Below are 17,875 nucleotides of genomic sequence, written 5' to 3'. Positions count from 1 at the left end.
CCTGAACCAGAAATGCTAAAACCAACACTCTACTTATTCACATTAAATACAACAGCTTCATGATTTCCAGAATATGCATAATGTTTCATCCCACAGTCATGGGATGAAAATCCGTGTGTCAGTATTACGTAAATAAGCCTCTTAACATATTTGTGAATTAGATATTATCATCTTCGATTTCTTAAGGAAATTCATGTAAACTCAACATGTGTACACGAACTGAGTCTCCTGAGAGAATGCAGCAGATCAGCAACAGATAGAGATGTAGAGTTCAAAACACTTTGATCCTAGTGCTGTTCTCCATCTACACCCTCCATGGATATCTACGAGAATACCCTGTGTGTCCCAAATGTAAATTTATTTTTCAATGAGTTATTTTTTCTAGAACCACAGGCCTACAGATTACATATTATGCATTCTGTGAATCTCGCAAAAGTCACGTCCAAGAAATGAAGAAGGGAACAAGGTCAGGACACTTGGTGCTTATGAGGAAAAACTTTACACCACACTGTCAATGGAACATATGGAGAGGAATCCAAAAGAGAAGAAGTTATTTTCTTACACTTTCACAATATCCCTCTAGTGGTTGACAGTGTATTTAGCACAGAATGATTTTTTTTCAATACATTACTCTTTCATTTAGCAATTTATAACAGTGAATTACACTGTATTTAGTACATAAGAAGAGCACCTGTAAGCCACCTTCTTATTCATAAACAGCTGTACTTCTTATGGTCCAACAGATATTGTATGTGTAATCTCTTTATATATTCTTACTTCGATAGTCTCAGTTTTATAACAATGTCGTAGTGGAAGATGTACTTTCTTCATGAAAAGGCTGAGAACTCAGCACAAGTATTCCTCAGAAGAATTAATTATTACGTATATTTAGGAAAATGCTAGATAGTGAGTAGAGTTATCAGCTTGTACTAGGAACCAGTGGCTGTGTTTCAACCGTTTTATAGGAGTAGGCCCTGGAGCCCCCATACCCTTATTTTCACATCGCCTTATTGCCTTCATATCAGCCCATACAGTTGTCTTGGAAAGAGCAAGAAGGAAAATTTATTGGCATCCAGACAATCAGCACAGCCAGGCCTTGATGTCTGCAGTCTCGCTAGGTGGAAAGCATGACAGCCAGTCCAGAACCTTGTCCCAGGTCATAGACAAAGTTAGTAGCAAACCAGTGATGGAAGAATTCAGATATTCTGACATATAAGCTTCTTCTCTGGTCACTGCACTTCAGTGCCTCCAAAACAAAAAATACTGTTCAGTGTTGGAAGGTAGGTCACTTGCAGTCCTTGGTGGGGAGCAGATTTTGGAGTAATGGTTTCATGCATGAGGACTGGCTAGTTCCCATAATAAATAGAGCAGCAAAATATCTCATATATTTTCATTCAGAAAGCCTGGGGAAGGTTCTTAGCTTGGTATCTTACCTTTCTTGTCTTTACACTGTGATCAAATGGGCAGGGCATTTGTTTTTTTTTGATCTTCTGTAACCCTTCATTATTTATTGGTAATTTCTAGGTGCTGAGCTCTTCTGTGAAATGCTGAGCACCCTGATGTTTCAGTGATTGCCAATTAAAGGTGTGCAACACCTTTCATGACTGTGACTTATACAAGCAATTGTGTTGAAAGGCAAAAGAAATCTTGTCCTGTTAATCACAAGTTCAGTTAAAACACAACCAACATCAAAAGTGCAGGTCAAGAAGAAACTCAATGCACAGTACATTTGACACGTATAAAAGACAAATACGACTTCTTATTAGCTCGAAGGTTAACATGCTCATTAGATTATAGAAGTTCATTATGCAATTTTGCCTGTGTTTGTAGTGTGATACATAGAAATCAACAGGAACATTTCAGGGATGAAAGAAAAGAAAAATAATAAAATAACTGTTGAGCATGAGCAGTTAAAAAAATAAAACAGACAGAACGTTCATTTTTGCAGACATGGTCAGCCCATTTCATCAAAGGAAAAAAAAAAAAAGAATAATTTTTTGGGGATACAAGTTAAATAGTAAGGCATGTTGGCTTAAGAGGCACAGAGATGCAGATCTGGGCTGACAATGTTTATGATGACCACAGCTTTCCTCTATTCCACCTTTACTCTAACATAATTGCTTTTGACTGGGCAAATAATGTTGTTCTCATTGTAATGTCATTGCAATTTATGATTCCATAAGGCACTTGAATAGATTTTTTGTTTTTATATGCTTTGCATTTCATTTTAATGCCACCCAAGGAAATTACAAACCTAAAGCTGTACGTGTTACTTTTTATTAAATACCAAATGGTATAATCTCTTTCTTTTTGTTGTTGTTGTTGTTTGTTTTTCCTGCTTGTTGATTACAATCAAGACATATTTTAGATTTTATTAAGAAATCACTTTCATACCCTAATTAGAGACTAAAGGTTAATTTCCGCTTATACCTTGCACTAAATGTCAAGCTTAAAGCAGGTTTCACATGAATACAGGGGAAAACCCATCCACAAAGCACAGACATAGCCTTGTGAGAAGCTTTATGCACACCCCGAAGCAACACTTTGTCCCTGAAGTGGAAGAAATGACACAGACTGCATGAAGTCCTTTGGGAGATTCATAACAATTTCAAGTGAAGTGTACACAGGTACCATGACAGTAGTAGAAGATCCCACAATAAAAAGTGTACTGCATATTAACTGCAGATGAAGACTACTCTGGCAGCATCCAGTGTACATGGAATTCACCCACTGTATGGAGATTAATACTTTTATTGAAGTTTCCCTTTCTCATGACTTCACTCTCTGAAACCCAAGGGAACATCCTGGGGAAACCTCTCAGAGAATCATATGAAGCTAAAGCCCTCTATTACTTCAATGGAATTGGATAATTATTATTTCCCTTACTTACTGGCTTTAGATGTTTGATCATTTCCCAGATTAAGATACTTTAAAGGCTCAAGGATCTAAAGAAGGAAAAGAAAATAAGAATTCTTGCAATAAGATTGCTCATGAATGTCTTTGTAATGAATAATTTATTCTACAAAACTATAGCAGAATGTAAATAAGAAAACACTGATGTTACAGTGATTTTCTGAGCATAAAAGCTTTGCCACATCCAAAATCATACATATTTGTGAAATGAATTGTGTAACACCTCATGACAGCACATATTATTATCTCATGGAAAGAAAAATATTTTTGTATGGAAACCTCAAAATAGCATCTTTTTTATAGATAGGTCTGGTCAGGAAATCCACATATTTTACACTTTAGAATAATTCATTCAACAATTTTCATCTAAAGTTTTTAGTGAGCTCTACTTATGGGGGAAAAAGGGCAGCAATAGATGTTATATTCTTGCACTACATTTTGGATATTTCCATTCTTTTCTGAGGAATTGTTAATAAAGAAGTACTCTTGATGCTTGTAAGAGGAAAGGAATTTTACCCTTGCCTTTTAGAAAGCACTCGAGAAGCATATATATGACACAGTTACTGATGGAGTGAAGTGCCAGCATGGAAGATTAAAACGTATAAAGAAAAAAATAATTACTGCAGGCCTTATAAGCTATTAATGTATATATTTATTCATTTTTCATTGAAAGCTAATATTTTTGTAATAAAGAAGACCACACACACACACACAACTTACATTAATATATACACATGAAGTTATTAAATACTAATTTGTGTGGGTAACCCAATGGGAAACTAGCAGAGATATTCAGATTTAACTGACAAGCAGTAGCTGCAAAACTTCAGTTCTGATATATACCTACGGGACAATATTTTAGAAAAGAACTAACAAGAAGATATTATATTAATATTAATAAAGGTTTATTTCCAATGGGAAAATATGATCAAGTGTTTTGCTTTCTAGATTGCCTTTTTTCTTTCTTTTCTTTTCTCTTTTTTTTTTTTTTTTAATTTCTATGAAAGCTGAAAAAAAAATTATCCTAACTTAACCAGTTGCTCCCTTTTCATATAATCCTGTTAAATTATATATAAAAAAATAACGGATGGTGACTAACGAAGTTAACAAAACCATACTTGTCAGATGATCTGTGAGGAACAAGGCTTAGTGCCAAACATTTTTAGCCAAGTCAAGTCAATCTATTTATCTTTATGTACCATAAAATCTGTTTTTGTAAGGATAACTCTAATATTTGCATTAGAAAGAAACAAATTAAATCTTAACATCTGTATTTCTATCTATCTTGTGTATTTCTGTAGTGACATATAGAATGAGAATGAGAATTTTCATTTTATATAAATCTTGGCTCCATAGTTGACGGAAGAGTCTACAGGCCAAGATCTGTTTCCTTTTCTAGTAACACCCTGTTCAATATCAGTCTTTCAAGGTCTCAGGCCAAGAACCAAATTTCAGACATTTTATCCTGTTGCCCTAATTTAGAGGTTTTCCCTCTTGGCTTTACTTTTAATAAATCAAGAGCAATAAGCAATGCCTGAAGGCATGACTTCATTATATATGTGTTAATTTTGATCTTTTTAGATGTCTCTTTCCAACCAAGAAAGTCAGATTATCTGAGGCACCACTGGATGGTTTGATGAGAACTAGGAGAAATCTTACTTCAAGCTCTTTCAGCAATTTTTCTAATTTTTCTTTTCTCCACCCTCTTTTTCTCTCTTTCTCTCCTTCTCTCTAATCTCAAGCCAGGAAGAAAGACTCAGAACTCTTAAGGGAGTTACAAATTGAGAAGTGAAGAATAAATAATTGTTTCAGATGGGTTAAAGCATTTATGATACTCTATAATATTATAATTTTATTTTTTTAATCTGTGTACATTAACTTGTATTATATTTCAATTTCAGAAAAAAGTCAAGTACAGAAACTGATTTTTTTAAAAAATAAATAAATAGTTGTTCACACTGGGAATAACCTGAAATTAGCATTTGCATATAAAAAGTTATTCCTTCAATCTGTGACAGAAAACAAACAATCATTTTTTTTTTTTTTTTTAAATGCCATAGTTAGATCTAATCTATAAATCTCCCATTCTCTTCCTTCCTTCTCTGAGTACTTCAAACCTTTAGCTAAGTATTATTCAGCTGCACCTTGAAATTGAAATGACTGTGCTGTTTATGAGCACATTAACTCTGAAATCTGGAAGACATATTGGTAAACTCAATAATGAAGCTTTTACATAAGAGTAGTCAAGATGTTACAGACTGCAAAAGGTTTGTAAGAGGTACCTTGAAAAAACATTAACATAGCTATTACCAAAAAGCAAAGGGAGATTGTCTGAATATGCAAAGAGAAATTGAAGACATAAAATGCATTTAACATGAGACCACAGATTTTAGAAGTGAACAATTCAGCAGATCATATAGTCTTCTTCCCTGACATTGCATGTGTCAGCTATACCCATTGGGAAAGCTATGTACCATGGGGAAACTCAGACTATGGTCTGCATACCTTGAATTATGCTTGTTGGTGTTCTGTGAAATATTCCTGTTTCTCTTCATGTATAGAGTCCAAACCTGCCTCAAATTTATCAGTTCAATACTCAGTCATAGAATCATAGAATATCAGGTTGGAAGGGACTACAAGGATCCTCAAACTTTCTTGACTGAAGCACGATCTAGACAAGATGACCCTGTCCAGACGAATATTAAGTATCCAATGTTGGGGAATTCAGCACTTCCCTGGGAGGATTATTCCTATGGTTTAGTGTTCTCCTCATGAAGAATTTTCCTTTTTTTTTTTTTTTTTTGAATCTCCCCAGGAATAACTTGTACCCATTACCCATATTTTCCATGTCACTCCTTCTAAAAATGGGCTCTCCATCTTCTTCTTAGCCACTTTTCAAATACTGGAACATGGTGATGAGGTCTCCCCTAAGCCTTGTTTCCTCAAGGCTAAACAAATTTAGTTCTCTCAGCCCTTCTTCATATGGTCATTTTCCAGTCCTTTGATCATCTTTGTGGCCCTTCTCTGGACCCTCTCCAGCCTGTCCACTTCTGTCCACTTCAGTGGGGACTAAAACTGAACATGGTATTGCAGGTGTGTCCTGACAAGAGCTGAGTAGAGTGGGATAATGACTTATTTGTCTCTGATGGTGATGCCTTTTTTGATGCAAGTAAGTGTCCCATTGGCCTTCTCTACTGCAGCAGCACACTCGTCGCTCATATTGTGCTTGTTATTCACCAGGACCTCAAAGTCCCTTTCCACAGAGCTTCTCTTCAGCCAGGTAGATCCCAGTCTATGTTGTGCTCCTGGATTATGTTTTCTCAGATGCAAGACCTTACATCGTCTTGTTGAACTTCATAAGGTCCATGTTAGCCCACTCTTTCAGCCTATCTAGGTCATCCTGATAGGCTCACCCTTCTCAAGTGCTCACTTCCCCACTTAGTTTGATGACATCATTTAGTATATTCTAGCAGTGTAGAGTAGAACAAAGAAATTACTTATGCTACAGATGTCTCTTCTATTTATAACTTACAAAATCATGTGCCAGACTTACAAAATCAAGAACTTTTTGTTATCATCAATAACTCTCAGATCCTTTTTAGCAGAGCTAATGCTCCACAAGCTATTCCCTTATTTTTAGTTGTGTGGTTCAACATTTCCACCTGCATATAGAAATTCCTATTTTACAGAACTTTTTTCACTTTTTCAGGGTCATTCTCACCACAGTTATAGTGTAGGAAGCAGGCAAGCACAGGGTGGTCAGTTGGTGCTTTGGTGTTCTCAACACTGTTCTGATAGCCCTACTTTCCTCTTCATTCATTAAAAAGCTCTTGCCTTGACCATTGTTTTACAACACAATGCACTTTCATGTATGTAGACATACAAACCTGTCTGGTTCTATTCAAGGTACTGCTTACTTGGGCTTATCAACTTTCTATCAGTCAGTCAAACTCTTCCTTATGCACCTTGTTCCTATGCAATTAAATTCTTGATCACAGTTCCCTCCATATTAACAACTTAGTAACAGACAGTACAGATCTCCTAGAGCAACTGCTTGCCCATGTGTTTTCATATTGAAGGCAGGGAGAGCATCCTGTAGTTGTAGTCATTTTCAGAGCAATTTAAAAATACGCCCTGAACCTCACACAGCCTCTGGCAACAGAAATAAAAGTAGCAGAAGCCAGGTTGTCATGTTTCTTTGCATGTACGTATTTAAACTCAAACCTTGTTTTATCTTGTTTTGCGGCTGATGATATAATACTTACAGGGAGTGAAGAAGTCAAATCAACTGTGTCTATGAGGCCAAGAAGCTTGCTTACAGAAATGAAGACTAATAACTACCTAGATGAGATCACTATTCATCCATTTAACTGCCACTACACAGAAAGAGAACCCTCTGAAAAAAGTAAAATATGTAAACTGAGAGTCCAATATTATAATATTTCACTCTTATGTGACATTTTTCATTACAAGAATCCTCAAAGCACTTCATAAACAGCATGTACTAGGACCAAACAGAACACAGCTATAAACTTAAATAAGCTTCAGCCCAGATTTTTGACCAAACACACTACCTTCATTTACCGTAAATTACTATGTACATAGAAACACAAAAGCCAAGTTTTCTTATACTTAGGGTTGGCATAGATGTATAAACAGAATTGTCTGGACTTTCACAGATGACAACCATATGTTAGCTAGCACTCATGAATATCAGGCCACAGTTAAAGTATTTTACTTCCTCTTAAACATAAATCTTCCCTATTAGTATTATATAGAGTGACATCAGTTGCATTGTGCAGAAACAGGACTGAAGCTCAGGAAAACTGAATGCAGCATCTAGCTTTGACCTAAGGCTAATTCACCAAAAAAATCTCTTTGGTTCCTTCTTCTGCTTTTATCTGTCCTTCTGTTGTAATTTTTTTTATTTTATTTTTATTTTAATTTTTTTCACATGAAATTTCAGGAGAGGCCAATTGACAGGACTGTAACATATTGAAATTACTATTTTTCTTGAATGAATTATAAGTTTTTGCTGTGAGGAAAAGATTTTAATGAAAAAAAAGTCATGGAAAGAAATGCAGGGAAATGGAAAACAGTCAGTAGGTGGTAAAACAAAATTTTTTTTAAAACTACTTTCTTCTTATTTCATGCAAGTCATTGAAGAAACAGGGAAGAGTTTGAGCATGATGGAGTTTGTGAAATAGGCTGATACAGTATTGATGTTGAGATGGAGTATGCATGAGAAGAAAAATGCTATTGGTCAATCAAGACAGTTAGTTCTGTCTTTATGGAGCAACCACAAATTTAAGGAAAAAGAAATACATCTAATTCAGTGGGATGGGACACAGAGGAAAATTCCTCTCTGATGAAAGAAAAAAAATCTTTTGGATAAAAATCTCAGTAGTTGGATAGGTCTCACAAGAAGAGCCACAGAATGTTAGGTTTTGTGTCCTTAAACAAACATAATCCCAGTATAGGTTGAATATGTCAAGATCCAGGAACTAGTCCGCTCCATTATACTCTGTTATTTCAGTAATCAGTTATCCACAGTTTACTTGCACTAAAATTAATGGGATTATAATAATAATAAATAAATAATGGTTTATTTAATGTAGTGGATGTTCAGCTTTTTTTTTTTTTTTTTTTTTTTTTCCCCTACTTATATGAGTTAAGGAACTTCTGGCTGCACACCAGTTCCCAGGGAAAGATGTGTAATCCGACTAGCTCCTTAGTTCAGCAGGCTACTTGTGTTGGCACTTATCTGTTTAGTAATGTCAACATCCATGTTTGCAATACTTGGAACTAAACTAATATCAAGTGTTCAATATTCTTTCCCCTATACACTGTATATGACTTCAAGTATGAAAAATGGCCTTTTCCATTAGAGTTGGCCATTTAACATGAAACCAGTGATTCAGAGTGAGTCCCTTTTGCCTTTTGGTGTAATATGGCTTCCAACTTCCTCTTCTTCCTGGAAAGAAATTTGATTTTGGTGGTTTGCAGTGCATGTGATCTATGCAGTGATTGGGGGAGCCTTTGGGCTATAAAGAGTCATGTAATGGGAAATATCATTATTCTTAAAAAAAGGATCCAATGTTTATGAACACCGTAAGGTGTAGATTGCTTTTCTGGAGGTAGTAATGTACACACAACTTGGTTTTACCATTACTGAAGGTAGAAGGCATTTCTTTATGGAAACAATATTGCCTTCGTCAGCTGCTCAAATAAAGCAGATCCTTCTAAATTGCCTCTGAAAGTGTAACACTTCAGATATTTTTTTTCTTACAGCTACCTTTCAAATCATCAAGTAGTGGATTTTTTTGTTTGTTTTTTTGCTAAGTGAAAGGCTGAAAAAACAGATCTATGTTTAATGAGATTAACAGGTACTAGTTTGAGCACACTGCTTCCCTTTATGTGATAATTAGCTTGGACTAGGCAAAACAGTGAGTAAGTAGAGAACATCTGAAATGCTGAACAGGTAAAAAAGTAAGAAAATCAGAGTACCAGAACCTCGACATTAATGTAAATTCAGCATACAGAAGAATAACAATGAAAAGTAAGAACAGGCTGGTTTCTTCCAGCTCTATACTCCTGCCTTTACTAAGCTTGCATAATAGCTTACATCATGAGTAGTTCTTTTGCTTTTAATTATACAACATGTACTGTATTGGGCAGATATCCCATTGTTGCTTCATTTTAGATGCATATAAGATGTACCTCAGGATAAAAGTTATTCACTAATGTGTCATGGAGACTCCTTTATATATTCTTAATCAGGATTTGCAATAGTTAGTTCTTCATCACTTCATCCAGAAAGGTCTTTGTACTTTAAAAGCTACATGGTATCTGTTGAAGCCATACTGTGCAGTGGGATCCAGCATCTTCAATAAGGTATCTACAGCAAAAAGAGAGATAAAGGGAGGGATTCAAAAGAACCCCAGTCAGATACCTAGTCAAAAGAAGCAAGATAAGTAAATTTTGAGTGCATGATGGAGCTTTATCCATCTGTCATCCAAAGTTCAGAAGTCTTGAAAACAGATAGCCATATACCTCTTTCCAAGCCTCACAAACACTCTTTTCTGTTTGAAGGATAGTCACCAAACTGCCAGATCATGTTGGTTTTAATCTATAGTTCTACAGTCAGGGTCAGCAACTTTGTCTGTATAAGGAAGATTTCTAAACCACAGCTGTCATCTACCTCAAACATGCCCTAAACATCAAGGTACAAACTCTTCTTGAGTACTTCATATTAGTTCTTTATGAAGCTGGTCTGCTGTTCAAAACAAAATGACAGATGCATTGGACCACAAAGGCTGAACAAGGTGGAGTTTGGATCTTGTGCTCAGTGACTCTTTGTCAGACTGTTTTCCTCAGCTGATTTCAAATTAAACATAACGTGAAGCCTTCAAAGATAATTTCACATTATTTAAACAAGAAGAGGTTTAGAAAATGCTGAAAGGCCTGTGATGTTATGTGGTATCTGAGTGAGGGTGCCCATGTGTTGCTTTGGATTTAGGCAACAAAATTGCGTCTTCATCCTATTCTGGTATTCAAATTGCTTTTGATTCTTAGTCCCTAATAGCAAGTGTAAGACAAAATCACACATAAACTGGACCATTTATCAATTTACTAGGCTTTATATTTTTAAGAGTAACTTACAGAAGTACGTTTAGGTACTTGATATCTAACTGATTTATTTCCAAGTCCTGTACTAACATCATATGTTTTTTTGTTTGGATGTTGCTTGAAGAAGAAACTTCATTTTTGTATGATGTTTATGATGTTTGTTAACCAGTTAGTTAACTAGTGTGATGTCCCTCTCTTCATCTTCCATTTGACCAAAAATTTTCTCCAAGTAAGTAAGTAAGCACAAAATTCCCCTGAATCCAAGTTCAAATGACTTTTCATGCAACGAATATATATATATATATATATTTTAAAATATGCCATTAACATTATAGAGATCTTTTCCTCCTTCACTCAAAAAATATTTGACAGAGAAGGAGTTGTCAATATATATACTAATGTACCATCTAATATGTTCTGGTTTAAATCTTAAAAGCAAAAAGAGTAATAGAGTAAAACACAAAACAGTCCTTTAGATTTTAAATCTATAAGAAAATCTTTGCATTGTAGATTCTGAAATTTCATATCTGAATTCAGGAGTGTTCTCACATCATGGACATATCTGACATGGGAAAATATTTCATTTTTGTGTAGTGGAAGTTTTGTAGAGGAACTCATATGTTTATCGAACTGTAATTCATTGCTTTCTAGAAATCAACAGACCTAGAACACCAAAAAAGACTGTTCTGTCCAAGCAAACACGTCCCAAAACTTTGATCTTCAAGCCTGTGATTTTACCTTAAACTTCTGTGCCAATTTCAAAATAAAAGCCTTCTGTCATGTTTATAAGACCCTGCATGGTGGAGAAATCAGCACTAAGCTACATGTATTATTCTCACAGTAAAAATCCCACTTAACTCTCATCTGATGAAGGTTCAGGTTCTATTTATGGCAGAATCACAGAATCACAGAATGTTAGGGATTGCAAGGGACCTCAAAAGATCATCTAGTCCAATCCTCCTGTCAGAGCAGGAACACTTAGATGAGGCCACACAGGAAAGTGTCCAGGTGGGTTTGAACGTCTGCAGGAAGGAGACTCCACAGCCTCCCTGGACAGCCTGTTCCAGTGTTCTGTCACCCTCAATGTGAAAAAGTTTCTCCTCATATTTAAGTGGAACCTCCTGTGTTCCAGTTTGTACCCATTGCACCTTGACCTATCATTGGTTGTCACCAAGGAGAGCCTGGCTCCATCCTCGTGACACGCACCATTTATATATTTGTAAACATTAATAGGGTCACCCCTCAGTCTCCTCTTCTCCAAACTAAAGAGCCCCAGGTCCTTCAGCCTTTCCTCATAAGGGAGATGCTCCACTCCCTTAATCACCTTTGTGGCTGCGCTGGACTCTCTCCAGCAGTTCCCTGTCCTTCTGGAACTGAGGGGCCCAGAACTGGATACAATATTCCTGTTGTGGTCTCACCAGGGCAGAGTAGAGGGGAAGAAGAACTTCTTTCAGTCTACTAACCACCCTGCTTCTAATCTACCCCAGGTACGATTGGCCTTCCCGAACACAAGGACACAGTGCTGGCTCATGGTCATTCTGCTGTCCCCAGGACCCCCAGGTCCCTTTTCCCTACACTGCTCTCCAAGATGTCATTTCCCAGCTTATACCTTACCTGGGGTTATTCCTGCCCAGATTCAAGACTCTACACTTGCCCTTGTTATATTTCATTAAATTTTTCCCTGCCCAACTCTCCAGCCTGTCCAGGTCTCTGGATGGCAGTACAGCCTTCTGACGTGTCAACTACTCCTCCCAGCTTGGTGTCATCAGCAAGCTTGCTGACAGTCACTCTATTCCCTCATCCAAGTCACGGATTAATATATTGAATAATACTGGACCCAATACTGACCCTTCAGGGACTCCACTAGATACAGGCCTCCATCTAGACTCTCTCCTATTGACCACTACTCTCTGGCTTCTTTCCTTCAGCCAGTTCCCAGCCCACTTCACTACCTGATGGTCCAGACCACACTTCCTCAGTTTAGCTGCAAAGATGCCGTGGGAGACTGTGTCAAATGCTTTACTGAAGTCAGGATAGAACACAATCATATGTTAAGGAACCACTTCTAGTTTCTTTGTTATGCCTGTTGGCTAATCCTTTGCTTTCAGAGCAGTGAATTTCAAGGAGGAGGGACTGTTACTTTCCTGTACTTCTTGAGAAATAATTTCTCTCTCTGCACTTATTTGGACTTCTTTTGCTCAGGAATCAAAAAAGGTGCTTTCCTTTCTTCAGGTGCACCGCCACACTGGTAGACTATAAATGAATTACCATAGCACTTTTAGAAGGACTGCCATGTGTCTTGTGAGGGGGACTCAGTTACCAGTTTCATAACTGGTAACTCTCTAACTTTTATTCACAATGTTCAGCTGACTTTCTCATTCACAAATACAGCTGAACAAAATGGTGGGCTGGAATTATTACTCGGTTTTACTCTGCAGACTAGACAACTAGGAAAAACAAATTAATAATTAAAAAAAAAAAAAAAAGCCAAAATAATTCTTATGGTACAATCAGAAATTTCATTACATGTTTCTACTAGAATAAAACAAAAATAAGATATCTAGACAGAGCACAAGACTCCTGTGCCAGGTTTGACCCTGGCTAGTGCTTTCAGCTTTCATTTAGGGACAGGAGAGAAGAAAACATGCCTCTCAGAAACTTACATCAGATGCATATCTAAGTAGAGTTATGAAACAACTAGAAGGCATATCTGATCTCATACCTCTGATTTTCTTGCCTTCTTTAGAGTATGTCAGCTGCAGCAATTCCTGAATGTTCTCTGAAAATAGGCGGCGTGTATGTGTAGAGATGAATAAATTTCAAATCTCAGTTCTTCGCCAAATTTAAAACACTAATACAGATTGACTTACAGCATTTTTAAGAGTGTTCTCTCTCCATGTAGGATTGGGCCAATCAATCTGATACGGAGTTTCGCATTTTGTCTGATTGCCTTAGGGTTGTAAATATTTATTTTTCTGTTTGTAGACTTGAATATCTTAGAGCTGAAGATTTTCCTCTTAGGGCAATTTTGACTTTTAAGAACAGGAATCCTTGACTTTGTCAATATCTGTTAAAGAATAGATTATCATGATCCTTCTCATATAACAGGAATAATCCGTTGTAAAAAAACACAACAGCCATGGCATCATACTCTGAAGCTTCTTTATTATTGAAATAGAAGCAATGAATTACCCGAAGTTGTCACTTTAGCTCTCTTAAATAGTTTCCCTTTTTCTTCCCATATTTTTGAGAGATTCAGAATCATCTATTCCTTTCATAGATTGCATTTTTTTTTATTATTTAAGCTACAAGTCATGGCTGGGGAAATTGCATTTTAAGGTCATCTAGTCAGAGACCATAGGTTCCTCTGAAATAATACCTCCTAGACAATATTTTCAGCTCCAAAATATTATTATTTGCTTCCAAGAGTAAAAAAAATAGTCAAAAGAACAAGAGATATCATTTAAATACTTCAAATATGTTAAACAATTTTTCAGTGAGTTCTACCTTATATGCATGGGAAAAGTCATATACTATATATCTATCATGACTCCAGAATACTTCAAACAGCTAGTGAGCTAGGGAAGTGCTATCATCCTCACTTCACAGGAGTGTCAAGTAACTAAGAACAGCATCCAGAAATAGTTAGACCCATGAAGTGGCACTTAAATAAAATGTGTATGCTTCTGAGTAAGCCCGAAATTCTGAAAACCTACAGTGTGGCACAACCTCATCCTCTGTGGAACATTTCTCGTCCCTCAGATTTGTCTAGATATGCCTCTGTCTGTGGCAAAGAAAAGCTTCTGCTGAGAGAAAGATACGAATTTGCATCGTTTCAATCTGCAGAGAAAACTTCATTTCCTAGGAGAGTTCTCTGTGGACTCTCCATATGAGGAAACTGCTACCATTTCCATCCCTAGAAGGCTTATTTTTAAAGAAGTTTGGAACAAACTGAATTCTTTGGATAAGGAAACATAACTTCAGGTGAAGTTTGAGAATAACAAAAACATAAAACAATTCCAGATGCTGGTATAAAAATATAATCTATCTAGCATTTAAAATCACGGGGTCATATAACACTTTGTTTAGAATGTCCCTTAGCAACTTGCCTGTACTTAAAGAAGTCTGTACAAAACTGCAGAATCTTTTAAGATTTACAATTTCTCAAGCTAGTAATTTTTATTTTCATTTCATTTCCATATGTGCTCAGTGCAGAGCATCTTGTAACAAGTCACTTCTCAGAGAGAAATTTCCAAATCTCTTTAATTTATACACAGGGTCTGGTCCAAGAAACACTTGTACATTTAATTGACTTCAATGTGAGTAACATGATAATACCAAACTTGAGTATAATTAAGTAAAACTGAAGACATGAGTAATTACTAACTTGATTTTGTGAATTACAATATTAGTTCATCTTTGAAATTTTATTTCCACATTCTGCTTTATAATGGCAAAACATAAATAACCAGACAGAGGAGAACTCACAGACCACTCTGCTGAAAGTTGTTGACTAGATAAATTCTTTCTACAAACCCCAGCTGGTATGATCTTGGCCTTCAGTATATACTAATTAAATGGAGAAACATTTGAAATAAAAAAGTTAATTTACTAATTAAATGACAAGTACGCTTTATAAATTGTCTCTTTGGCTTATTGTGCATTTAGAGAATTAATTAACAATACAATCAGGCTGCAGTTGCCTGCAGTTGCCAATATAGATGTGATTTGAAGATACTTTCACTTCTGTTTTCTATCTCAGCTTTTACGACAGCTGTACTGTAATGAAGATGCTTGACTCTTTTAATTTGTCTCTGTAAAATTAAAATGGGTTTGTGGTTTCTTGTTCACTGGGAGCAAAGACAAAATGATACACTTAACAGTATATTTCTGATCAGTCAACACAGACATGACGCTGTATTAATAAGTTGCCATTTTTCTCGATAAATGGGGGCTATAAAATTAGTTTGCCATTCGATTGTGTTCTTCTGGTAAAGAATTTTCAACAGAGTGTGACAATGAAAGTACAAATATAATTTATCTGACAACTTCAGTTAAAATTAATGTGAAAATATTTGTCGTTTGCAAACATTTACAAATGATGTCCTTATATTAAGCGTACATCAACAGGGTTTTTTAGGCGTGGTTAAACTAGATTAGGAACGGCCAAAGTATAATGGAGTTAGCATGTGAACTCATGGACTGATAACCAAATTATTATTCACCTTCTTCAGTATGTCTGGCAAAATTCATATTGGTCAAAATAAACCCTTGCTAATATGTTTGACTATTGAATGGTAGATATATATTAACTGTATGTGTCTGGACTGCCCAGACTAATCTTTTGTTTTGCCCCCTCAAATGTTTTTTTGTTTTGTTTTGTTTCCCGGTTGAAATTAAATACAAATATGAACTTGCAGGTAAATCAAAAGTCAGTCAGAATTTACTACTTGCTGTAACTTCAACAGCCAGAAAAGAATTTGCAAGGAAAAAAAAAAAATCTCTTGACCCTAATCAGCTCTCGAGTTATTGAGCAAATAAGCCAGTTTCTCTCCACAGACAGCTGTAAATCTTTGCTTGCTTGCCACTTTTTACATTCACAATTAATATTAGTTCACCACTTTTTCTTATGTTGATATTTTTAAAGCCTCTGCTTCATAAATGAAATAGTTACTTTCAGATTTTAACAGTATCTAGTATACACCTATGGATGAGAGTGTGTGTTGTTCCACCCTGAAGGAAGAAAACTGATTACTTTCCATTCAATTTACTTTGATTTTTCTGTCTAGTCTATTGGTGCCTACAGAAGAAAACAGTAATAAATCATTTATAAAATCAGCCCAATCGCTTCTACAGGGAAATACAGTGAGGCAGACTGTCTCATAAATTTATAAATTGTTTAGAATAATGCAGCTCTCCAGTGATTTAGACTGATTTGTTTGTCTAAAAAAAAAAAAAAAAAAAAAGAAAGAAAGAAAACCCACAAAACCTGCAGATGGTGATTCCCATCTTGTATGAAAGGGATAGTGAGTGTGCTCACTTAAGGCAAAAACAATGAGTCAAAGTACTTTTTAATGTTCCTACAGACGACATCACATTAGCAAATAGACTGTGAGTCAGAGAAATTATAACTAAGGATATAATGCCCCCACTTAATAAGGGGGGGGGAAAGTAAAAGAGCCCACTCAAACCAACTCAGCATCCCAAATCTTTCATCTCAGTATGTGGATTAGTGACAAAATGGTATTGTATACTGGCAGCTTGATTTCTGGCATTTACTGGGCTGTATGAAAGATCACATCCCCAAACACTTCTGTCACATTCTCTTCCAGATTGTGGTATATTAAACTAAGGAAATAAGCCTGTTTTGATAAGGATCATAGATTCATCAAAATTAAAGATAGAAAAGACCTGTTAGTGTAAATCACTTACATTATCCCTCATCCAAAGCAACATTACTCCCTGAGGTATATTTTCCAGCACTTTTTACAGTCCACTTTGAAATGACTCATTCAACAGTTTCCACCATTTCTCTCTAGAGATCAGTCTGCAATCTAATAGATCTCACTCACCCTTGGTTTCAGTCTAAATTTTCCATTACTCATGTAGAGATTTTTTAAAATTTTTCTGGCCATCTGAGTCTCTCAAAACTCAACCACCAAGGCTTTGGAGGGAAGCTAAGAGGCTAGCAGGAGGACAGGAGGTACCCACAGATTGAAAAGGACTTCAGCAGATTTTCTAGGCTTTCACTATCCCTTATCTATTTATTTGACTGTTTGGTTCAGAGATGTGTTCCAATCTGACTCCTGACCTGGCAGTCTCTAAAGACCTAAAGCCCCAATAAAAACCTAAAACATTTTCTAATCCACATAAATAGAACAATATTTAACTTTATTGGTGTCTCTTGCAGGAGGTTTTGGCCACATCTGAGTCTGAACACTGCTGAAGCAGTGTACCAGTGAAAGGGTATCACCACAATAATGGAGCAGAGCCCTTTTGGTGTCATAGTTTTTCTTCATCACGTAATCCCATCCTTACATCCTGCACATCAAAAAGTACATTGAAGTCTAATAAACTTTGAAGTTATTTCCATTTTTGACTCAAGCAGTCCTCAGGCACTGTGGGTAGGACTCAATCCAGCCTTAGATTAGTTGTCAACAACATGGGTGTCTATACACAAGTTGATTGCCTAAGCTCTGGTTACAGCTGGTATAGGCTCCCATTTTGCAGCCTTTCAGTACTTAAAACGGACAGATAAGAAAGATGAAGACAGACTTTTTAGTGGCGCCTATTGTGAAAGGAGAAGGGATAAAGATTTTAAAATAAAGGAGGG

This window comes from Streptopelia decaocto (assembly GCF_964273445.1).
Source record: "Streptopelia decaocto genome assembly, chromosome: Z".
Taxonomy (NCBI): domain Eukaryota; kingdom Metazoa; phylum Chordata; class Aves; order Columbiformes; family Columbidae; genus Streptopelia; species Streptopelia decaocto.
The sequence above is the reverse complement of the archived record's forward strand: the minus strand, read 5'-3'. Positions refer to the sequence as shown.